The sequence below is a fragment of the Tamandua tetradactyla genome, chromosome 20, assembly GCF_023851605.1.
Source record: "Tamandua tetradactyla isolate mTamTet1 chromosome 20, mTamTet1.pri, whole genome shotgun sequence".
Lineage (NCBI taxonomy): Eukaryota > Metazoa > Chordata > Mammalia > Pilosa > Myrmecophagidae > Tamandua > Tamandua tetradactyla.
Genome location: NC_135346.1, coordinates 58,616,423 through 58,640,966, shown reverse-complemented (window position 1 = coordinate 58,640,966; position 24,544 = coordinate 58,616,423). Strand labels below are relative to the sequence as shown.

Here is a 24,544-nt window from a genome sequence, read left to right as displayed (position 1 = left end):
TTCCCAGACTAAATTGTCTTCCTATCAGGAGGAAGGAGTCACCTGCGTCAGTTTTCCCTGAGGTTGAGACCCAGCAGGTTAAAAGACTTTCCTGTGAAGTCTCTGGGCTCTGTTTTTCTTATCCTGCCCAGTATGTGGCACTTGTCTGCCTGCGGGTCCCACCAACAGAAGATGTTGCGGCACCTTTAACTTCCCTGCTGGGGAAATGGTGGAGACAGAGGAGAGGTTGTAGGCTGGTTTTAATGGCTTCAAATTGCCAAGCCCTGGGGTCTGAATTCCTTGAGGGAGGGATTCCACCTGAGTTGGGCTTCATCCCTCCCCTGGGGAAGGCACAGATGGCAGACAGCCCTGAACGCAGTCCGTTTCTGCCTATGCCTGGGGCAGTTGCAGCCTGAGAAATCCTGCTGCTGAGTCCAGAGGCAGCCAAGCTTCCGTAGAAACAGAGCCACAAAAACCTCCGTTTCCTCCGCTTTCCTCTTTTTACGTTAGCCCAATGAGCGATCTCCACCTTGACCAGGTTCACCTGAGCTGGGGGCCTATTTTTAGTGGTCAGAATTTGTTAATTAATGCCACAATTGCTGTTTGGTTGGACTCAGCCCCTGCTGAGGGGAGGGGCGCCAGCTGCCATGGCTTGGGGAACTCACGGTTCTGAGGAGGCTCACAGCTGGTCCAGCTGGTCCAGACTGTGGTACGCTGTGTGTCCGGTCACTGATGTGGCTCCGGGAGCAGTTCTGTACTGTTTCTGGTTATTTAGTAGTTGTTCTGGAGGACGAACTAAAACACGCACATTGCTAAGCCGCCATCTTGGCCACACCCCGGCTGTGCCACCATACCAGTACTTTCTTGCTTCCATGGTGCGTGTTGAGTAGTCTGAAGTCAGTCTCATGACAAGGAAAACACCTTGTATGTGGTAGATTGCGTTTCTTCCTCTGCTTACAGGACTTTCTGTTTCTCTTCAAACCTGACAGTTTGATTAGCATGTGTCTTGGAGTAGGCCTGTTCAGATTTACTCTATTTGGAGTTTGTTGGGCCTCTTTGATTTGCATATTCATGTCTTTTATAAGGGTTGGGAAGTTTTCTCTGATTATATCTTCAACTAACTCTCCCAACCCTTTACTCTTCTCTTTCTGGGACACCAATGATTCTTATATTTATGTGCCTCTTGTTGTCCATCATTTCCCTAAGATCCAGTTGCATTTTTTCCCATCTTTCTTGCTATTTGTTCTTTTTTGTGCTCTTGTTCAATTGTTCTATGTTCTAGCTCACTTATTCTTCCTTTTGCTTCTTCAAATCTATCATGTGTCTCTAATATAATACTAATTTGGTCAACTGTATCTTTTGTTTCTTAATTTAACCTTCCAAATTCTGCTTTATGTTCTTCTAGTGTCTTCCTGATATCTTTCATTTCTTTATAAATATCCTTGAATAGTTGTTCCATATTTTGTTTCCCCTCTGGAATTTTGATTTGGTCATTTGATTGGACTATTTTTGCTTGGGTGTGCTTTGCGATTTTCTGTTGTGTTTGGGGTATTTGGTTATGTTGATATGGTTATTGTGCAAGTTGGTTTTCTCCACTCTTCTAAAGCTTTGTATTTACCTGGTTTTTGCTGAAGGCTTCCTTTTGTACTTGGTTTGTGAGTTATTCTCCCCTGAATCAAGATCTGGATCTCATGTAGAGGATACAATTAACTTGAGGGTCTGTAAGAAGCTAAGCTGGGATGCACAGGGACTTCAGCAGCAGAATGGTAGCCTGCCACATGGCAGACCCAGCCTGACATCTGGCACATACACCCCCCCCCAAAAAAAAAGAAAGAAAAAGAAAAAAAGAATAATAAGGTAAAATGAAAATATAATAAAAATATGAAAAAAAGCAAGAACAACAAGAAAACACACTTCAACAGTAGTAGGCCCTAGAATCAAAGGAGATACCCCAAAATATACTGGGAGTGAAGTCAGACTGGTTTCCACCAAAGGGAAATAAAATTTAAGAGAAAAAAATAATAAAAATAATTGAAATGGAATAATAAAAACATGTGAAATAAGAAATAGAAAATAAAGGGTCAATAAAAACATAAAAATTTAAAAAATGTATAAAAGTTAAAACAATAAAAAACAATTATACTACTAATAAAAATGTATGAAGGGAATATATTTTTAAAGGGAGGAAAAGAAAAAAAGAATTTTAAGAAAAAAAAAGAAAAATAGAAAACACTGCACTTACCCCTTCTCCCCAGCAGGTGGTGACGCTGCTGAGGCTCCTCCTCCTTCAACCCCTCCCCTCCTGGCTGCAGTGGTTCGAGGATGGCGTGCTCATCAGAGGGCTTGCTCCTTGCCCAGGGTGGCCGGAGGGTCAGTCTCTGCCAGCAGGACTGAGGAGCCGACAGCACATGGGGATCAGCCCATCTGCAGTGCTGGCACGCACCTGGGGGGCTATTCCCACACCAGGCCCTCCCGCCTCCCCCCGCAGGTCTGCCTGCCTCCCTCCGGTGGATGATCCGGTTGGCCTCTGGGCTCCCTGTGGGTGCTATCCACTATGACTTGCGTGGGGATGTCTCCCCAGCCATGTAGCTGGGACAGGCTGAAGCGGAGGACTGTCTGCCTCCTCCTATCGCACCTCCCTCCATGCCACAACCCGCCCTGGTGGGGATCTTGGTCACTTGACCCACCCTCTCTCCCCGCCCCGCCCCACTGTCCTCCTCTCCCAAACTGCCTAAAGACTTTGTTTGCTTACTTACACCCTGGGCCCTCGGTTCTGGTGATTTTCTGCCCGTCCCCTATCTTGTTTCACGGAGCAGAAGTGAACTCACTCCACTCCCCTACACCCTCTTCCCGGAAGTCTATGTCCAATCATTGTTTCTTTTGGATTTTATCTATCATGTCTTATTTTTTCCGTCTCTCTTTTTACCCTATTTATCTAAGGTAAAAAAAAAAAAAAACATACCTAGCTTTATGTTTATCTTTATTTCTGCACTCTTCTCCAAATCACTCTCTCTTTTAATTCCCTTGCACTTTCTGGTCTGCTCAGCAGATGATACTGTTCAGTAACTGAATTATCCTCAGAAGCTATTTGCCTTGCAGACTAGGCTGTGTCTTTGCTGGCCAAAATCTGGCTCAGTTTGGGGTTGTTTCCCCCACTTTACACTGGTAGAGGACTCCCACAGCCATCCTGTTTTTCAGCCGAACCCCAGGGAAGGATCAGGCTAAGTGTGGTGTGAGGTAGAGCCTTTTCGACCCAGGGCTGAAAATTCAGTCCCTGCCCATGTTTTCTCAGACTCTTTGTCCCTCACTGACCAGGGTCTTGAAATGTCCTCTCCTGTCCCCTGGGTCTCCACATGGTGGGGGTCTGTCTTATGCTCTGGGCGAATTTATATTCTGTGTCCCTGGTGGGAGAGATCTCAGCTGCTGTTTCACTGCCACTACCATATTATGTTTGAGACCGAGTGAGGGCGACGGGAGAGGACCAGCAGGCCCAAGATTGCAGTTTCTTACCTGAGATTTTTTCACTCTCTTTAATTTGGCATTGGTAGGGTCCTTCTCTAGTCTATATCTTCCTCCAGGATCCGGAACAATTCAGAATTGACCTTTTTCACACTGAATCTCTAGGGAGAGATTTTCGGTAGCTGTTTATGTTGCCATGTTGATGATGTCACCCCCCCCCCAATTTTTTCTGAACTTTCAATTCTATTTTTTTTTTTTAAACACCTTATTTTTTTTTATTAATTAAAAAAAGAATTAACAAAACAATTAGAAATCATTCCAATCTACATGTACAATCAGTAATTCTTAATAACATCACATAGTTGCATATTCATCATTTCTTAGTACATTTGCATCGATTTAGAAAAAGAAATAAAAAGACAACAGAATAAGAATTAAAACAATAATAGAAAGAAAAAAAAACAAAAAAAACAAAAACAAAAAACCTATACCTCACATGCAGCTTCATTCAGTGTTCTAACATAATTGCATTACAATTGGGTAGTATTGTGCTGTCCATTTCTGAGTTTTTATATCCAGTCCCGTTGCACAGTCTGTATCCCTTCATCTCCAATTATCCCTTCTCTTTTTTTTTTTTTTTAATTAACGGAAAAAAAGAAATTAACCCAACATTTAGAGATCATACCATTCTACACATGCAATCATTAATTCTTAACATCATCAAATAGATGCATGATCATCATTTCTTAGTACATTTGCATTGGTTTAGAAGAACTAGCAACATAACTGAAAAAGATATAGAATGTTAATATAGAGAAAAAAATAAAAGTAATAATAGTAAAATCAAAACAAAACAAAACAAAACAAAACAAAAACCTATAGCTCAGATGCAGCTTCACGCAGTGTTCCAACATGATTACTCTACAATTAGGTATCATTGGGCTGTCCATCTTTGAGCTTCTGTATCTAGTCCTGTTGCACAGTCTGTATCCCTTCAGCTTCAACCACCCACCGTCTTACCCTGTTTCCAACTCCTGCTGAACTCTGCTACCAATGACATATTTCAAGTTCATTCTCGAATGTCCGTTCACATCAGTGGGACCATACAGTATTTGTCCTTTAGTTTTTGGCTGGATTCACTCAGCATAATATTCTCTAGGTCCATCCATGTTATTACATGGTTCATAAGTTTATCTTGTCTTAAAGCTGCATAATATTCCATCGTATGTATATACCACAGTTTGTTTAGCCACTCTTCTGTTGATGGAGATTTTGGCTGTTTCCATCTCTTTGCAATTGTAAATAATGCTGCTATAAACATTGGTGTGCAAATGTCCGTTTGTGTCTTTGCCCTTAAGTCCTTTGAGTAGATACCCAGCAATGGTATTGCTGGGTCGTATGGCAATTCTATATTCAGCTTTTTGAGGAACCGCCAAACTGCCTTCCACAGTGGTTGCACCCTTTGACATTCCCACCAACAGTGGATAAGTGTGCCTCTTTCTCCGCATCCTCTCCAGCACTTGTCATTTTCTGTTTTGTTGATAATGGCCATTCTGGTGGGTGTGAGATGATATCTCATTGTGGTTTTGATTTGCATTTCTCTAATGGCCAGGGACATTGAGCATCTCTTCATGTGCCTCTTGGCCATCCGTATTTCCTCTTCTGAGAGGTGTCTGTTCAAGTCTTTTTCCCATTTTGTAATTGGGTTGGCTGTCTTTTTGTTGTTGAGATGAACAATCTCTTTATAAATTCTGGATACTAGACCTTTATCTGATATATCATTTCCAAATATTGTCTCCCATTGTGAAGGCTGTCTTTCTACTTTCTTGATGAAGTTCTTTGATGCACAAAAGTGTTTAATTTTGAGGAGTTCCCATTTATTTATTTCCTTCTTCAGTGCTCTTGCTTTAGGTTTAAGGTCCATAAAACCGCCTCCAGTTGTAAGATCCATAAGATATCTCCCAACATTTTCCTCTAACTGTTTTATGGTCTTAGACCTAATGTTTAGATCTTTGATCCATTTTGAGTTAACTTTTGTATAGGGTGTGAGAGATGGGTCTTCTTTCATTCTTTTGCATATGGATATCCAGTTCTCTAGGCACCATTTATTGAAGAGACTGCTCTGTCCCAGGTGAGTTGGCTTGACTGCCTTATCAAAGATCAAATGTCCATAGATGAGAGGGTCTATATCTGAGCACTCTATTCGATTCCATTGGTCGATATATCTATCTTTATGCCAATACCATGCTGTTTTGACCACTGTGGCTTCGTAATATGCCTTAAAGTCAGGCAGCGCGAGACCTCCAGCTTCGTTTTTTTTCCTCAAGATGCTTTTAGCAATTCGGGGCACCCTGCCCTTCCAGATAAATTTGCTTATTGGTTTTTCCATTTCTGAAAAATAAGTTGTTGGGATTTTGATTGGTATTGCATTGAATCTGTAAATCAATTTAGGTAGGATTGACATCTTAACTATATTTAGTCTTCCAATCCATGAACACGGTATGCCCTTCCATCTATTTAGGTCTTCTGTGATTTCTTTTAGCAGTTTTTTGTAGTTTTCTTTATATAGGTTTTTTGTCTCTTTAGTTAAATTTATTCCTAGGTATTTTATTCTTTTAGTTGCAATTGTAAATGGGATTCGTTTCTTGATTTCCCCCTCAGCTTGTTCATTACTAGTGTATAGAAATGCTACAGATTTTTGAATGTTGATCTTGTAACCTGCTACTTTGCTGTACTCATTTATTAGCTCTAGTAGTTTTGTTGTGGATTTTTCTGGGTTTTCGACGTATAGTATCATATCGTCTGCAAACAGTGATAGTTTTACTTCTTCCTTTCCAATTTTGATGCCTTGTATTTCTTTTTCTTGTCTAATTGCTCTGGCTAGAACCTACAACACAATGTTGAATAATAGTGGTGATAGTGGACATCCTTGTCTTGTTCCTGATCTTAGGGGGAAAGTTTTCAATTTTTCCCCATTGAGGATGATATTAGCTGTGGGTTTTTCATATATTCCCTCTATCATTTTAAGGAAGTTCCCTTGTATTCCTATCTTTTGAAGTGTTTTCAACAGGAAAGGATGTTGAATCTTGTCGAATGCCTTCTCTGCATCAATTGAGATGATCATGTGATTTTTCTGCTTTGATTTGTTGATATGGTGTATTACATTAATTGATTTTCTTATGTTGAACCATCCTTGCATACCTGGGATGAATCCTACTTGGTCATGATGTATAATTCTTTTAATGTGTTGTTGGATACGATTTGCTAGAATTTTATTGAGGATTTTTGCATCTGTATTCATTAGAGAGATTGGTCTGTAGTTTTCTTTTTTTGTAATATCTTTGCCTGGTTTTGGTATGAGGGTGATGTTGGCTTCATAGAATGAATTAGGTAGTTTTCCCTCCACTTCGATTTTTTTGAAGAGTTTGAAGAGAATTGGTACTAATTCTTTCTGGAACGTTTGGTAGAATTCACATGTGAAGCCATCTGGTCCTGGACTTTTCTTTTTAGGAAGCTTTTGAATGACTAATTCAATTTCTTTACTTGTGATTGGTTTGTTGAGGTCATCTATGTCTTCTTGAGTCAAAGTTGGTTGTTCATGTCTTTCCAGGAACCCGTCCATTTCCTCTAAATTGTTGTGTTTATTAGCGTAAAGTTGTTCATAGTATCCTGTTATTACCTCCTTTATTTCTGTGAGGTCAGTAGTTATGTCTCCTCTTCCATTTCTGATCTTATTTATTTGCATCCTCTCTCTTCTTCTTTTTGTCAATCTTGCTAAGGGCCCATCAATCTTATTGATTTTCTCATAGAACCAACTTCTGGCCTTATTGATTTTCTCTATTGTTTTCATGTTTTCAATTTCATTTATTTCTGCTCTAATCTTTGTTATTTCTTTCCTTTTGCTTGCTTTGGGGTTAGCTTGCTGTTCTTTCTCCAGTTCTTCCAAATGGATAGTTAATTCCTGAATTTTTGCCTTTTCTTCTTTTCTGATATAGGCATTTAGAGCAATAAATTTCCCTCTTAGCACTGCCTTTGCTGCGTCCCATAAGTTTTGATATGTTGTGTTTTCATTTTCATTCGCCTCGAGGTATTTGCTAATTTCTCTTGCAATTTCTTCTTTGACCCAGTCGTTGTTTAGGAGTGTGTTGTTGAGCCTCCACGTATTTGTGAATTTTCTGGCACTCTGCCTATTATTGATTTCCAACATCATTCCTTTATGGTCCGAGAAAGTGTTGTGTAAGATTTCAATCTTTTAAATTTGTTAAGACTTGCTTTGTGACCCAGCATATGGTCTATCTTTGAGAATGATCCATGAGCACTTGAGAAAAAGGTGTATCCTGCTGTTGTGGGATGTAATGTCCTATAAATGTCTATTAAGTCTAGTTCATTTATAGTAATATTCAGATTCTCTATTTCTTTGTTGATCCTCTGTCTAGATATTCTGTCCCTTGATGAGAGTGGTGAGTTGAAGTCTCCAACTATTATGGTATATGAGTCTATTTCCCTTTTCAGTGTTTGCAGTATATTCCTCACGTATTTTGGGGCATTCTGATTCGGTACGTAAATATTTATGATTGTTATGTCTTCTTGTTTAATTGTTCCTTTTATTAGTAGATAGTGTCCTTCTTTGTCTCTTTTAACTGTTTTACATTTGAAGTCTAATTTGTTGGATATTAGTATAGCCACTCCTGCTCTTTTCTGGTTGTTATTTGCATGAAATATCTTTTCCCAACCTTTCACTTTCAACCTATGTTTATCTTTGGGTCTAAGATGTGTTTCCTGTAGACAGCATATGGAAGGATCCTGTTTTTCAATCCATTCTGCCAATCTATGTCTTTTGATTGGGGAATTCAGTCCATTGACATTTAGTGTTATTACTGTTTGGATAATATTTTCCTCTAACATTTTGCCTTTTGTATTATATATATCATATCTGATTTTCCTTCTTTCTACACTCTTCTCCATGTCTCTCTCTTCTGTCTTTTTGTATCTGACTCTAGTGCTCCCTTTAGTATTTCTTGCAGAGCTGGTCTCTTGGTCACAAATTCTTTCAGTGACTTTTTGTCTGAGAATGTTTTAATTTCTCCCTCATTTTTGAAGGATAATTTTGCTGGATATAGGAGTCTTGGTTGGCAGTTTTTCTCTTTTAGTATTTTAAATATATCATCCCACTGTCTTCTAGCTTCCATGGTTTCTGCTGAGAAATCTACACAAAGTCTTATTGGGTTTCCCTTGTATGTAATGGATTGTTTTTCTCTTGCTGCTTTCAAGATCTTCTCTTTCTCTTTGACCTCTGACATTCTAACTAGTAAGTGTCTTGGAGAACGCCTATTTGGGTCTAATCTCTTTGGGGTGCGCTGCACTTCTTGGATCTGTAATTTTAGGTCTTTCATAAGAGTTGGGAAATTTTCAGTGATAATTTCTTCCATTAGTTTTTCTCCTCCTTTTCCCTTCTCTTCTCCTTCTGGGACACCCACAACACGTATATTTGTGCGGTTCATATTGTCCTTGAGTTCCCTGATACCCTGTTCAAATTTTTCCATTCTTTTTCCTATAGTTTCTGTTTCTTTTTGGAATTCAGATGTTCCATCCTCCAAATCACTAATTCTATCTTCTGTCTCTTTAAATCTATCATTGTAGCTATCCATTATTTTTTCTATGTTTGCTACTTTATCCTTCACTTCCATAAGTTCTGCGATTTGTTTTTTCAGTTTTTCTATTTCTTCTTTATGTTCAGCCCATGTCCTCTTCATGTCCTCCCTCAATTTATCGATTTCATTTTTGAAGAGGTTTTCCATTTCTGTTTGTATATTCAGCATTAGTTGTCTCAGCTCTTGTGTCTCATTTGAGCTATTGGTTTGTTCCTTTGACTGAGCCATGTTCTCAATCTTTTGAGCGTGGACAGTTATCTTCTGCTGCTGGCGTCTGGGCATTTATTCAGATTTCTCTTGGTGTTGGACCCAGCAAGGTTGTAATATTTTTCTGTGAAATCTCTGGGTTCTGTTTTTCTTATCCTGCCCAGTAGGTGGCGCTCGTGGCACACGTTTGTCTGCGGGTCCCACCAGTAAAAGGTGCTGTGGGACCTTAAACTTTGGAAAACTCTCGCCGTCCTGGGGGTTCGCTAGCCGAAGCGGCTTGAGCTGGCCCGGGGTCCGAACGTAGGGAGGGTGTCCGAACGCAGGGAGGGTTGCTGGTCGCCGCAGCCAGGGAAAGGGCCCGTCCGAATTTCCTAGTCAGCCCTGGGCAACAAGCGTGGCGGGAGGGCGCCAGCGGCAGCGGCCCGCCCGAGAGAGTGCACGTTCCCCGGGAGTCACGGGTTTGGAAGGGGCCTCCCCCACCCGTCACTGTTCTCCGCGGCCTGGTGGTTTCCGATCCAATTCTCTCAGTTGGTCCAGGGGCTGCGCGTGGTGTGGGCGCCAGCCGTCTTTGTTTCAGGGGACCGCCTCTCCAATTCTCCCAGCCGGCCCGGGAAGGGGGAAGGGAGTAACTCCGGCCGCTTGCCACCCCGCCCAGTAAGGCCCGCGCGCCTCGGCGATCTCACCCGAGCTGCTTCTCTCAGCCAGCCAGCCGTTCCAGGATGGGGTATGCTGTCTTTTTTTATCTCTGTTGTGGCTTTGGGCGCTTTCTGTATCATTTCTACTCCCCTAGTAGGTGTCCTGGAGAAGAAACTAAGATCCGCGCGTCTTACTAAGCCGCCATCTTCCAGGAAGTCCTCAATTCTATTTTTAATTGGTCATTATGTCTTTCCTTTTGTCAGTATCATGCTGTTTTAATTAATGTCGCTTTGTAATTAATTTTGAAACTTGGAAGGGTGAATTCTCCAACTTTCTTCTTTTTCAAGATGGTTTTGACTATTTACCCTTCCAAATACATTTGATAATTGACTTTTCTATTTCTACAAAATAGGCTATTGGAATTTTGATTGGGAATGCATTGAATCTGTAAATCATTCTTTTCTTTGTTAGTCTAGCTAAAAGTTTGCCAGTTTTATTGATCTTCTTAAATAACAAACTTTTGCTTTCATTTATTCTTTCTATTGCTTTCTATTTCATTTACCTCTGCTGTAATCTTTATTTCCTTTCTTTTGCTCAATTTGATTTTAGTGTACTCCTCTTTTTCTAGTTCTTCCAGATTTAAGGTTAGATTACTGATTTGTGATTTTTCTTGTTTTTAATTTAAGCATTTACTACTATAAATTTCTCTCTGAACATACCTTTACTGCATCCTATAAATTTTATTATGTTGAGTTTTCATTTTCATTTGTTTCAAGATGCTTTTAAATTTCCCTTGTGGCTTCTTCTTTGACCCATTGTTTTTTTATAACTATATTGTTTAATACACTCCACATGTTTGTGAATTTTCTGGTTCTCCTATTATTGATTTCTGTCTTCATTCCATTGTGGACATCCCATCACTTCTGTTTTTATTTTTTTGTAGATAAAACAACATATAAACACAAGCATTCTCTACATACAAGCATTCCATACATGGTGTACAATCAATGGCTTACAATATCATCACATAGTTGTGTATTCATCACCCTGATCATTTTTTTTGAACATCTGCATCACTCCAGAAGAAGAAATTAAAAAGAAAAAAGAAAAACACTCACACCATATCATACCCCTAACCCCTCCCCATCATTGGCCACTAGTATTTACACAATTTATTTTAAACTTTGTCCCCCATTATTTATTTTTATCCACATTTTTAAATCATCTGCCCATATTCTATATAAAGGGAGCATCAGACACAAGGTTTTCACAATCACACAGTCACACTGTAAAAGCTATATCATTATACAATCATCTTTAAGAAACAAGGCTACTGGAACACAGCTCTACAATTTCAGGTACTTCCCTTTAGCCACTCAAATACACCATAAACTGAAAAGGGATATCTATATAATGCGTAAGGATAACCTCCAGGATAACCTCTCGACTCTGTTTGAAATCTCTCAGCCACTGACACTTTATTATTTTTCTCATTTCCCTCTCCCCCCTTTTAGTCAAGAAGGTTTTCTCAATCCCTTGATACTGGGTCTTAGCTCATCCTGGAATTTCTGTCCCATGTTGCCAGGGAGATTTACACTCCTGGGAGTCATTCCCATATAGTGGGTGAGGGCAGTGGCTTCACTTGCCATGTGGGCTTAGAGAGAAAGGACACATCTGAGCAACAAAAGAAGTTCTCTGGGGGTGATTCTTAGGCCAAATTTCAAGTAGGCTTAGCCTATCCTTAGCAGGAATAAGATTCATAAGGGTGACCCCCAAGATCGAGGGCTTGGCCTATTGATTTGATTGTCCCCACTTCTTGCAAGAGTATCAGAAATTCTCCAGATGAGGAAGTTGAATCTTTCCCCTTTTCTACCGATTCCCCTAAGGGGACTTTGCAAATACTTCTTTATTCACTGTCCAAATCATTCTGGGATTTATCAGGGCATCACACTAATCTGATTTTGTTGGTTTCAATAAAATCCCATGCCCTATTCAAGATTCCCTGTACAAATGGCATTCAACTAAACTGACCATACAGGTTAAATTAGAAAATGCACTACCCCAAATTTAAATTTCACACCAAATAAACACCTCTCCCTTTAGTCTCACATAGAAGTTGAAATTTTAAGGTATGGATGATATCATCGTTTACTCAGTCTTCTGATATGTTAGTTCTATCAGTTAGGCACGGGGTCATTAAAGGATTCCACAGGAGACAGTGAGTTAAAGCTTAAGGGGTTTAGTGCTAAAAGAAACAGAGAGCAAAGGTAGTGCCGGCAGGTGGGCGCCAGCAAAACCTGCCAGCAAAAGGAAAGGAAAAATGGCTCCAACTCTCTTTCTGACAGCTTGTGGTTTTAAAGGAAAAACCGCGCCAAGCGGGGTGGGGGTGACATGTGGGCACAGGCATCACCGGTAGATATCAGGCTGGTGCAGATCATGACTTCACACTCATAGTTATCTGGTCTGACTTCTGCGGGTGGGGTGTTGGCACGTTTGTGCTCACTATCTTGCTGTCACATTAGGTCCTGTCAGAAGAGCTGCTGAGGGAGAGGAACTGAAGGGGCCCCCATGTCACAGAATCCATTTTGTATGTTAAATTTTATTTTCTGATACCTGATACTATCCAGATCAGGTCCATTCATATGTCTACTCGATGTCTGATTACTTTTTCAACTTCTAAACAGTTCCTGTACGGGGTACTGCTGACTTTCATAGCTTCAGAGCTATGACTCTGAGTTTCAGGTGTTACATAAATACCCAAAGTTTTTGGGAAAGACCATGTTATATACAAATAGCTCAGTATCTCAGAATTTAGAATTAACAGTTACACCTCCTGAATATATGTGACTGCTAATAAGAGCTTACATGCTCTCGACTTTAGTTCACCAAATTTTTATATTATAGTTACTCAATATAATTAAGGCATGATGATAATTTTTTTTTTCTGTTTCTGACATTTCATTCAACTTATATCTCTTAAGGTTCATTCATCTAGTTGCATGCCCCACACCTTCATACCTTCCTGCTGGCTGCTCAGTAGTCCATCTTATGTATACACCACAGTTTCCCTTTCTATTTCTTGGTCATTGTATCTTTAGGCTGCCTCCATTCATTGTGGATCAGGAACATTGCCACCAGAAATACTAGTGTGCAAATGTCCATTCATGTCCCCACACTCAGTTCCTCCAGGTGTATACTGAGCACTGCATCCCATCACTTCTGCCTTATTATTTTGGTTTGCTGTGAGCTATTAAGTCTAGACTGTGCTCAGGGGAGGACACATGGGCATGGATTGCTAGGAGGCAGATATCATTGGGGCTAACTTAAATGCTGCTTACCATAAGTTGGCTCTCCACAGGGTTGTAAAATTGTCACCAATAACAATGGTAACAACATTTTTTCCTAAGATCCTCTAAAAGGATATTTCTGACCTGACATGAGACTTGGCCTGGTCTTTCCCCTCCCTCTAATTCAACTCAAGTGAGTCAACATTTATTGTTTACTCTTGGCTAAGCCCTTTGCTATTTATAAGGGCTACATGGACTGTGGCTGCAGAGAGTTCACAAGCCTTATAGAAGAGATTGATACATACAACAAATAATTTAATATTACAGCAGGTGATCAATTTTCCCAGGCACTAAGGAAGGAAGCAGGAAGAATGAACTGGGGTTAGAGGAGGCAGAGGAAGAAATTGTTCGCATGGATTTTGGAGGATGTTCTGGTTTGTCAGCTGCTGGGATGCAACACACCAGAGATGGATTGGCTTTTAATAAAAGGGGATTTATTTCATTAGTTCTTCAGAGGACAGGCAGCTAACTTTCAACTGAGGTTCTTTCTTACGTGGGAAGGAACAGGATGGTCTCTGCTGGCCTTCTCTCCAGGCCTCTGGGTTCCAACAACTTTCCCCAGGGTGATTTCTTTCTGCATCTCCAAAGGCCTGGGCTGAGTTGCAAGTGCTGAGATAAGGTATGCTGAGCTGCTTGGGCTGTGCTACCTTGTGCTCTCTCATTTAAGCACCAGCCAATTAAGTCAAACATCATTCATTGCAGCAGACACGCCTCCTAGCCGACTGCAGATGTAATCAGCAACAGATGAGGTTCATGTACCATTGGCTCATGTCCACAGCAACAGAACTAGGTGCCTTTACCTGGCCAAGTTGACAACTCAATCTAACTACCACAGAGAATCTGTTGGAGTTAGTTGACTTGGAGATAAGGAAAGGGTATTCCAGAATTTAAATGTTACAGAATTATATAATTCCACTGTTCAGCTGATGACATTTTATGTCTTCAGCCTTCTTTTTAAAAGAAATCATTACAGATCCAACTGAAATCCTAATTACTCACTACCTCATCAAACTCTGCTTTTCCTTCATATGCATATCATTATCATGATGTGTATCCATCTAGGCCAGTTTACATACTTTTTTCACACATATATTCGCCATAAACACCATATAGTCTTGTTTTGGGTTTTAAAATTTACATAAATCATTCTCGGTGTACAATTTTTGGTTGGCACATTACAGTTTCAATAGTTGTAATATTGTTATAAGCTATCCAATGTCAATATGTATAGAACCCATTTATTTATTTGTTGTAGTATTTTGTCATAGGAACATAACACATTTTATTTATCCATCCCATTATTGGAATATCATTGTTTACGTTTTTCCGTTACAAGCAAAAGCCCAGTAGCTTTGAACGTGTCTTCATGTGCATAATTGTAGGAGTTTCAGTACTGATGTTAACTGCTAGGTCATAAAATAACACATTTTAAATTTTACCACGTGCTGTTGAATGGTCCTCAAAATTGGCTGCACTAATTTTACACTTCCACCTGCCATCTCTAAAGCGTTTCCGTTTTCTAAATTCCCTCCTTTCCTGAAATAATCAGACTAACAATTTGACATCTGGGGAGACATCTGTCGAGAGATCACATGAACAGATAATTTCAGTGTAACATTCAAGGAAAGGGCTAGAGGAGGCTTGAGGTGGTAGAGTCGACTGAAGGGTTCACTGTTTTGGGGCCTGTTGCTATTCTTTGGTTCTCCTTAAAGAACCAGGGCATGACACTGGGAATGGATGCGCCCAGAGAGCTCCGGGACCTCCGAGAAGGACTTCGGTCCCGCCCCTCGCAGTTGGTACGTGTCCGCGGCAGCATCCCCCCGCGAAGCGGCTTGGTTTCGTCCCCGGACGCCCGCGCGTGCGCCCGCTCCGAGAGCGCGTCTCCTCCCGCTCGGGCCCAGCTTCGCGCGCGCGCCCGCACACCCCCTCTCCTGACGTGCTCCTGCCGCTCGCGACCCCCCGAGCCCGGGAGGAGGGGCTCGGTAGACGGCGGCACTGGCCCGCGGGTGAGTACGTGCTGCCTCCGCACACCTCCAGCCCGCCCTCACCCCGCCTCCTTCCTTCCCTTCCGGCGGCCGCGGCGCGCTCCTCGCCCCGGAGAGGCCCCTCCCGACGCCGACGTGAGCGCTTCCCAACCCCGGCCAGGCCCTGCGGACGCGGGCTGGGCCTCCGTCGAGGCGGGGGCGGGCTTCCGCCCTGGCGTCCTGGGCCCGCCTCCTTCACACCTGCCGGGCTCACTACCGGGGTCGAGGTTGGCCTCCTGGCCCGGCCCGTTACTGCCCCTCACTTCCCGCGTAAGGGCTCGTCCCCGCCTGCCCCTGGAAGGCTTGTGCCTCGCGCCTTACGCCGAGAGGACGCTCGGTCCCCGTCGCCTCTCTCCCGACTCCCGAGCCGGGACTTCTGCCCCAGTAAGTGCGCGGGGGCCCTTCCGCTCTTCTCTTCCCGTCTCCGCCCACCCCAACCGCCCGGTCCAGTTTGCGTGGGCGAGGGATGGCGCTAGTTCTTTGCGCAGCAAAAAGGATTTTCCTTGGAAATTATCATCGTTATATATCACTTTCCCTTCCATCAGAGCAGGTCTGTTTTCCGTCTCTGGAGTGACAGGCAGTACCTCAAGCCTTTACACGCACTAATTTAGTTAATCCTCGCGACAGTTTTAGGAGATAGATGCTGTGGTTATCCTCAGTTTGCAGGTGAGGAACCCGAGGCTCTGGGAGACACAACTCGTAAGTGGTGTGTCTGGATTCGAATCCAGGCAATCTGACTCCAGTTGTATTTTGTGATCTTGTAAAAAAGTGAAATGACCGGATAATTTTTTAAACTTTTCATTGTATAGTGTAACATATTTACAAAGTGAAGAAATAAAACAGCAATAGTTTTCAAAGTACTCTTCAACAAGTGGTTACAGGACGGATCCTCGAGTTTGGTTATGGGCTACCCTACTATCCTCTCAGATTTTTCCGTCCAGCTGTTACCAGCATATAGGAGGCTGGAAGGCTTAAATATTTTTTTTTATCATCACAGTTGACTTTTTCCCCCTTTTTTTGTGGGAAATAACATATATACAAAAACAATAAATTTCAAATTTCTGTATAGTATGGTATCTGTGGGCACTATGATTCCTCCAGTCTTCCTTTACACCAACCCCTACTTCTAAGTCCTTCTTACACTGTTCTGTTAGAGTCAAGGTTCACCTTAAGTCTTATGTCCTCTGTATGCCATTCTTTAACCTGTGATAATTTTATCCCTCTCTGCCTTTATACAAAATTTAATCCTTTAAATTCATACTGTATGCTATTGATTTATTCAGCAGATGTTTGTGTGTGTATACATGTATCAGGCAGCAGTTATGGTTATAGGAACTATAAAGATAAGTCATGAAGTGTGGGAGTCAGATTTTGGAGTCATGAATCCAAAATTTAAGTCCCAGTTGTGTTACTTTGGGCAAGTTACTTCTCTGAATATATGTTTCCTCATAATAACTGTATATACTTCTCAGGTTTATTATGGGGACGAACTGAAATATTGATTCACTCGACAAAATATGTATTTTTATTAAAAGTTTTAAATTAAGGTATCATTTATCTTAAGCAAAGTCAGTCGGTCTTAAGTATACATCTTAATATGTACATTCATGTAACTACCACCCAATTTAAGATTAGGGAACATTTCTAGCACTCACAGAAGGATCCCTTGTGCCCCTTCTAGGTCACCCTTGAAAGGTAACTAGTGTTCTGATTTGGATCACCATGGGTTCATTTTATTTAAAGCAGCTTTTTTTTCTTTCAAAAAAAAATCTTCAAGGAGAGAGTTTATTACTAGGTGCGTAGTAGAAGAGAATATGGCCTATTGGCCCAAAATCTGTCTCCCCAAACTGCAGTAATTCTGGTAGTTTTATTAGAGAAAAAGATAGGCAGGTTTAGATTAATGACCGCAGTGGCTCCAGATGATTAAAGTTCATCTAGTTGTTGAGCACATGCAGGTTGATTATATGCTTAGTCATAAAATGTATGTACGAAAGTAGCAGAGTGAGCTATAGGTGACTAGTAGGTTAAAGTCTAAGCTACTGCATGTGTCAGGCGGGCCCATTTTGGTTAGATCCAGTCTTGGTTATCAAGATAAGTTTGGACTTGGGGTGGGTTAGTTCTGGTCTGACCTAAGACCCTTCATTAATAAATTGTAGGGACTGTCTTCAGTGATTAAAAGATACTAAAGTTGAAGAACTAGACAACTAAAGTTGAAAAAATGGCACAGTTGAAGGTTAGTCACAAGGTTTTTGCAATCACAGGGACAGAAGATAAAGGCAGCTGTATTACAATTGAGAGACTTCAGGTATTTCCCTCTGTCTACACCATTATACCAGAAAGCAAAAAGGAATATTCATATAATGATTCAGTAGTCAGTATCATCCTTTAAATCCTGATTTCTCGCTTACAATTCCTCTTTCTTATTTGATAATTATCTCTCAATTTTGAGGGATATTTGTACATGTCTCCTCCAACTCAAGCAGCCTTTTTGAGATATAATCTGCATGTTATACAAGTCACCCACTTAATATGTACAATTCCTTGTATTTCTTTTTTAGTCCATCCTCCCCTACTCTCCTGACTATAGGAAACCTCTGTTTTACTTTTTGTTCCTATAAAATAGTTTACATTTTAAGTAAATGGAGTAGTTTAGTCTTTGTAGGTGGCTTTTTTCACTCAGCATAATGATTTTGAGATTCATTGATGTCTTTTCTGATATCAATTTTTTTGTTCCTCTGTATGGTTGACTAGTTGTGTGTATTCTGTTGAATGGATAAGCTAAAATTTAGTTTTTCATCTCTTATTGGGTGTTTAGGTTATCTTCAGCATGTGACTTTTGTGAAAAAAGCTCCAGTGAATATTCATGTACAAGTTTTTCTGTGAGTTTATGTTATTTCTTTTGAGTAAACAGAAGTAGCAGAAAGCTGGCTTGAGTGGTAAGCATGTATTTAATATTTTAAGAAACTGCCAAATAGTTTTTCAAAGTGGATATCCCATTTTACATCCACACTGGCACTGTATAATTGGTTCATATACTCCGCATCCTTGCCAACATTTGATTTGATAGTGTTTTTTTGAAGTGTTTAATAAGCACATTTTATTTAAGTAAATTCCCCAGTAGGGAGATGGGTAATTCATCGCCTTTACTTGCAAGAAGAATATGTAAGTAATTAGCTGTCAAATTGTATCTGTGCAGCTCCCCAACATTCCCTTATTGGAAATATCATATTTCCACATTGCAGTTTCCAAAAGAACCTTTAAGTCTCAAAATTCTATGTCTCCTTTGGCTTTCTTCACTCTTGATTCTACCAATGCTTTATTAATGGTTTGCTTCATATCATCATCTCCATCTTTGTAAATTTTCTTTAGAACATTCATCAGTCCCTCACTCGGATCTGTTTCAGTGTCATAGGAGGGCTTTTCTTTCTCTGTGTATTCTTTTTCAACCTGAGTCAGGTAGTCCCACTGCGTGTTTTCTTCTTTCTACATAAGATAAGAACTGTTTCAGTTTTGACTTGTTTTTGAACTGCCTTCCACAGACATGGGTTTCAAGAGGTTATTCACAAGCATGGAATAATTCTTCCCATTTAGATTCTTCCCCAGAAGATCACATGGCCTCTCTGTGAAATGCACCTGCACATTCTCAGTGGGAACCTGATGAACTCCAGTTAAGGTAACGTAGATTTTCACAAACTTATCTAACTGATCCCATCCATAATTAGTGATTTTTTCTATGTATCCTGTTGTAATGGGAGCAGTCACAGCTGCCGGCTTTTCATTTTCAAGAGGTTCTGCTTTCCCCTTTAATTTCTGCTTCATCTTGTTCTTGATTTCCATCTCAGCTTTGAATTGTTCAGTTGTAAATGTATCACGTACTCTTTTTCTGGTGGCCTTTTTCAGCAGTACTTTCATGTCTTCCAGATCTTTTTGTAGCTTGGTCAAGAAGGCTGATGATGTTCAGTGTTTCTCCCACAATTGGAAAGGCACATGGCGAGCATGGCTATGTCTGCTACCTTTCTCTCCGGGCTTCTTGTTTCATGAAGCTCCCCTGGGGGTGTTTTCCTTCTTCATCTCCAAAGGTTTCTGGCTGCATGAGCTCCCTGTATTGATAGTATTTTTAATTTTAGTGATTCTAAAGGATGTATAGTGTTATGTCATTTAGTTTTTTTTTTTTGGCATGGACAGGCTCTGGGAATGGAACCTGGGTCTCTGGCATGGCAGGGGAGAACCCTGCCATTGAGCCACTGTTGCACCGCCCTGTCATTTAGTTTAGTTTTTTTTTTTTTTTAACTTATCAAAATAGTAATTCTCATTTATTTATTTGTTGGAAATTGGGATTTGGGGAGGAGTTATTCTTATTATGTTTTGTTTTTTATATTTTTTTATTTTTAACTTTTTAAATTTTATAGTATAACATATATACAAAGCAAAGAAATAAAAAAGCAATAGTTTTCAAAGCATTCTTCAAGAAGTCATTACAGGACTGATTCCAGATTTTATCATGGGCTACCATATGGTCCTGTCATATTCCTTCTAGATGCTCTAGAATATAGGAGGCTAGAGGGCTTAAGTATTTTTTTATCATCACAATCAACTTTTTTCCTTCTTATTTTTGTGAAAAATAACATATACACAAAAAAAGGTATAAATTTCAAAGCACAGCACCACAATTAGTTATAGAACATATTTCAGAGTTTGACATGGGTTACAGTTTCGCAATTTTGGGTTTTTACTTCTAGCTCCTCTAAAATACTGAAGACTAAGTTTAATGATTCAGCATTCATATTCATTTGTTAAATCCTATTTTCTCTTTATAACTCCACCATCACCTTTAATCTTTCCAACCTTCTGTTTAGGGGTGTTCGGGCTATGGCAGTTCTAAATTTTTCATATTGAAAGGGTCTGTCACTAATATGGGGTAGGAAGATGGAGCTATCTGATGTTCTGGAGAGGCCGGGCTGGGTTTTAGGACTATCTTCCTTACCCCTATGTTCTGAATTACTTTAACCCCAACCTGTTTGGCTTCATTCTTATCTCTAACTATCACGTTATATATATATAAAACAGCCTCTCAAAATCCAAAAATAATAATCACCACTCTGAACTTAATGTGTCTGCTCTAAAAGCTTACAGTGTAGGGCCCTGTTTTCTTTTTTTTTGAAGGAAAGACAGAGAGAAGGAAGGAAGGATGGAAGGAAGGAAGGGAGGAAGAAAGGGAAACATCTTTAAACATTTTCTTGTTTTATTGTATTTTGTTTTTGTTTGTTACATGGGCTGGGGCCGGGAATCGAACCGAGGTCCTCCGGCATAGCAGGCAAGCACTTTGCCCGCTGAGCCACCGCGGCCCGCCCCAGGGCCCTGTTTTCTTATAAGCATTTTCTGAAGGTGACCATACCTTTCTTTTTCTTTTGTTTCTGGCTTATTTTTTCTCACCAAATGTCCCACATGTTCATTCACATCGTTGCATGCCTCTTGACTTTGTTCCTTTTTGTAGCAGCACAACTTTCATTCATACGTATACGCCATCTTTTGCCAGTCTACTCTGTCAGTGCATCTTTCAGCCACCTGCATTCATCAGGCATCATGTAGAGGGCTCAAAGTCCACAGTCCATTAACATTCTCAACTTTAGATAACTTCATTGTTCCCAAGAGAAAGAAAACCAATAAACACACCCTTGCCTAATAGGAAATCTAAACCTCCTGTTACCTCTTGTCCCTTTCCCCATCATTTGCCTCTGCTGTTGCTGTGATAGTGCTAATGTTTTCCTTTTGAACATAGGTCAAAGAAAATATGGAACACTTCATGAATTTGCATGTCATCCTTGTGCAGGGGCCATGCTAATCTTCTCTGTATTGTTCCAATTTTAGTATATGTGCTGCTGAAGTGAGCACTGTCTTTTAATTTTAATTTGCATTTTCTTGATGACTAATGATGTTGGGCATCTTTGTTTCTTGCCTATTGGTTATTCATATATTGGGTTTTGTAATGTGCATTCTATCTTTTTGCTCATTTATTCTTATTGCATTGTCTATTTTGCAGTATAAGGGTATTTTATATATTCTGGGTATAAATCCTACAATATATTGCAAGTATGTTCTCCCAGGCTGTAATTTACCTTTTTGTTTTCCTAATGGTATCTCTTGAAGAGCAGCACTTCTTTTAAAAATTTATGAAACATACCCACATTCAAACACAAACATTCTTACCATATGATCATTCCATTCTTGTTATATAATCAGTAACTCACAATATCATCACATAGTTGTATATTCATCATCATGATCATTTCTTAGAATGTTTGCCTCAATTCAGAAAAAAATTCGTACATACCATACTCCTTACCCCTCCCTTTCATTGATCACCATCATTTCAATCTACTAGATTTATTTTAACATTTGTTCCCCCTATTATTTATTTATTTTTAATTCGCATGTTTTACTCGTCTGTCCATAAGGTAGATAAAAGGAACATCGGACACGAGGTTTTTACAATCACATAGTTACATTGCGAAAGCTGTATCATTATATAATCATCCTCAAGAAACATAGCTACTGGAACACAGTTCTGCATTTTCAGGCACTTCTCTCCAGCCTCTCCATTACACCATAACCCTAAAGGTGATATCTGTTTAATGTGTAAGAATAGCCTCCAGAATAACCTCTCGAGTCTGTTTGAAATTTCTCAGCCGTTGACACTTTATTTTGTCTCATTTCTCTCTTCCCCATTTTGGTTGAGAAGGTTTTCTCAGTCCCTTGATGCTGAGTCCTAGCTCATTCTAGGATTTCTGTCCCACATTTCTAGGAAGGTTTATACCCCTGGGAGTCATGTCCCACGTAGAGAGGGGGAGGGCAGTGAGTTTGCGTGTCATGTTGACTGAGAGAGAGAGGCCACATCTGAGAAACAAAAGAGATTCTCTTGGGGGTGACTCTTAGGCCTAATTTTAAGTAGGCTTAGTCTATCCTTTGTGAGGTTAAGTTTCATATGAACAACCCCCAAGATGGAGGCTCAGCCTTTTGCTTTGGTTGTCCCCACTGCTAGTGAGAATATAAAAAATTTTCCACTTGGGGAAGTTGAATTTTCCCCCTTTCTCACCATTCCCCCAAGGGGACTTTGCAAATACTTTTTTTATTTACTGTTCAAATCACCCTGGAATTTATTGGGGTATCACTCTGGACAAACCTACAAAATCTCATGCCCTATTTAAAGTTCCATGTACTTATGGTGTTCAATTAAGCTGTCTGCATAAGTTATATTTGGAAATGCACTAGTCAAAATATAAATTTTGTACCAAATAAACATTTTTTGTTTTAGTCTCACACAGAAGTTAAAGTTTTAAAATATTAATTACCATCTCTTTTCAACACCCTGTAGTATTGACATTCCTTTGTTCTTCCTCTTAGAGCAGCGTTTTTGATTCCAGTGAACTCCAATTTATCAATTAAAGCAGTTTTATGGTTTTTACTTTTTGAATCCTAGGAAAGGATTTTGTACTTAAGGCCAGAAATAGTTTTTAACCTTTAAAAAAATCTTCGGGGAGAGAGTGCCAAGATGGTGGCTTAGTGAGGTGTGGGATTTAGTTCTTCCTCCAGAACAGCTACTAAATAGCCAGGAAGAGTACAGAACAACTGCTGGGGCCACATCAGTGACTGGACACACAGTGTACCCCAGTCTGGAACAGCTGGACCAGTTGCGAGCTCCCCTAGAACCGTGAGTACTGCAACCTGTGGCAGCCACCGCCCCTCCCCCACAGGTTGCTTCCCAGAGGGGAAAGGAAAGGGACTTTACTAGCAGCAGGGGCTGAGTGTAACTAAGCTCCAGTTGTGGAATGAATTTACAAATTCTGACTGCTAAAAATAGGCCCCCAGCTCAGCTGAACTTTGTCAAAGTAGAGGTTGCTGATTTTTGCCTTGGTGCTGAGGGAGCAGGGCTGATGGAAAAAGAAACTGGTTATTTGGATCAGATAGCACATAATACTTGAAAGAGTCTGGGTCCTGAAGGAAAGGAGGGACCTATAGGATCTGAAGGTAGACAGAGCAACATACCAAGTTATGCTCTTGATTAGCAAACCCAAGGAATGAGGTTCCTGCTCTGAGAAGGATTTTTCTCTTTCTTTTTTGTGGCTGTGTTTCTACAAAGGCTTGACTGCCTTTGGATACAGCAGCAGGGCTTCTTAGGCTGCAACTGCCTCAGGCATAGGCAGAAACAAGCTTGTTTGAGAGCTTGTCTGGAGCTTGTACCTTCCCCAGGAGATGGTGGGGCCCAACTCAGGTGGATTCCCTCCCTCAAGGAATTCAGACCCCAAGGCTTGGTAATTTGAAGCCATTAGAACCAGCCTACAATCTCTCCTCTGTCTCCACCATGCCCCCAGCAGGGACAGTCTGCTGAAGTTAAAGGTACCGTATCACCTTATGCTGCTGGGACCCGCAGGCAGAAAAGCACCACATATTGGGCAGGGTAGGAAAGACACAGAGTCCAGAGACTTCATAGGAAAGTCTTTCAACGTGTTGAGTCCCACCCTCAGAGAAAGCTGATGCAGGTGTCTCTTTCCTCCTGACAGGAGGCCGATTTGGTCTGGGAAAATCTGGCTGGGTTCGATAATACCTAAGTAGACCCTCCCAAGGGTCAGGGTGGTGGGGAAAGGCACCATACAGGCAGGGCAAGAAACAAGAGCTGAAAAATTCTACTCTGTTAAACAAAACCTAGTGGTCCACAATAAGCTGAACGGAATGTCAAAGAACAGATAGACAACAAAGTCATCTAGCAAGAAAATCCTAGGTAAAAGAAAAGAAAACAAGGTAATTAAATGCCTAGATGCTAGCAAAAAATAACAAATCATACTAGGAAAATTGAAGATATGGCGGAGTCAAAGGAACAAACCAACAATTCAGTTGAGATACAGGAGTTGAAACAGTTCAGCATGTTCAAACAGACTTGGCAAACCTCATCAAAAACCAAATCAATGAATTGAGGGAGGATATAAAGAAGGCAAGGAATGAACAAAAAGAAGAAATTAAAAGTGTGAAAAAACAAATCACAGAACTTATGGGAATGCAAGCCTACAATGTCAGATTTCAAGAGGCAGAAGATAGGATTAGTGAACCGGAGGACGGAACATCTGAAATCCAACAAGCAAAAGAAAATATAGGGAAAAGAATGGAAAAATATGAGCAGGGACTCAGGGAACTGAATGACAACATGAAGCACATGAATATATATGTTGTGGATGTCCCAGAAGGAGAA

The 24,544-nt window shown here is 40.6% G+C and overlaps 1 protein-coding gene, 1 non-coding gene and 1 pseudogene across 2 annotated transcripts in view; 1 reads left to right on the top strand and 2 right to left on the bottom strand.

Moving 5' to 3' along the window:
• Window positions 1-15,434: 15,434 nt before the first annotated feature.
• UIMC1 (ubiquitin interaction motif containing 1) overlaps window positions 15,435-24,544 on the top strand; it is a 235,272-nt gene continuing 226,162 nt past the window's right edge. Inside the window, exons 1-2 of the mRNA XM_077137728.1 lie at window positions 15,435-15,687; window positions 18,895-18,976. The gene's annotated coding sequence lies outside the window, so the exon portion shown is untranslated. The remainder of the gene's footprint in view (window positions 15,688-18,894; window positions 18,977-24,544) is intronic.
• On the bottom strand, window positions 18,568-19,248 carry LOC143664171 (calcyclin-binding protein pseudogene; annotated as a pseudogene).
• On the bottom strand, window positions 21,089-21,195 carry LOC143665081 (U6 spliceosomal RNA). The gene has a single exon (XR_013166754.1). It is a non-coding gene; the product is annotated as a U6 spliceosomal RNA (small nuclear RNA).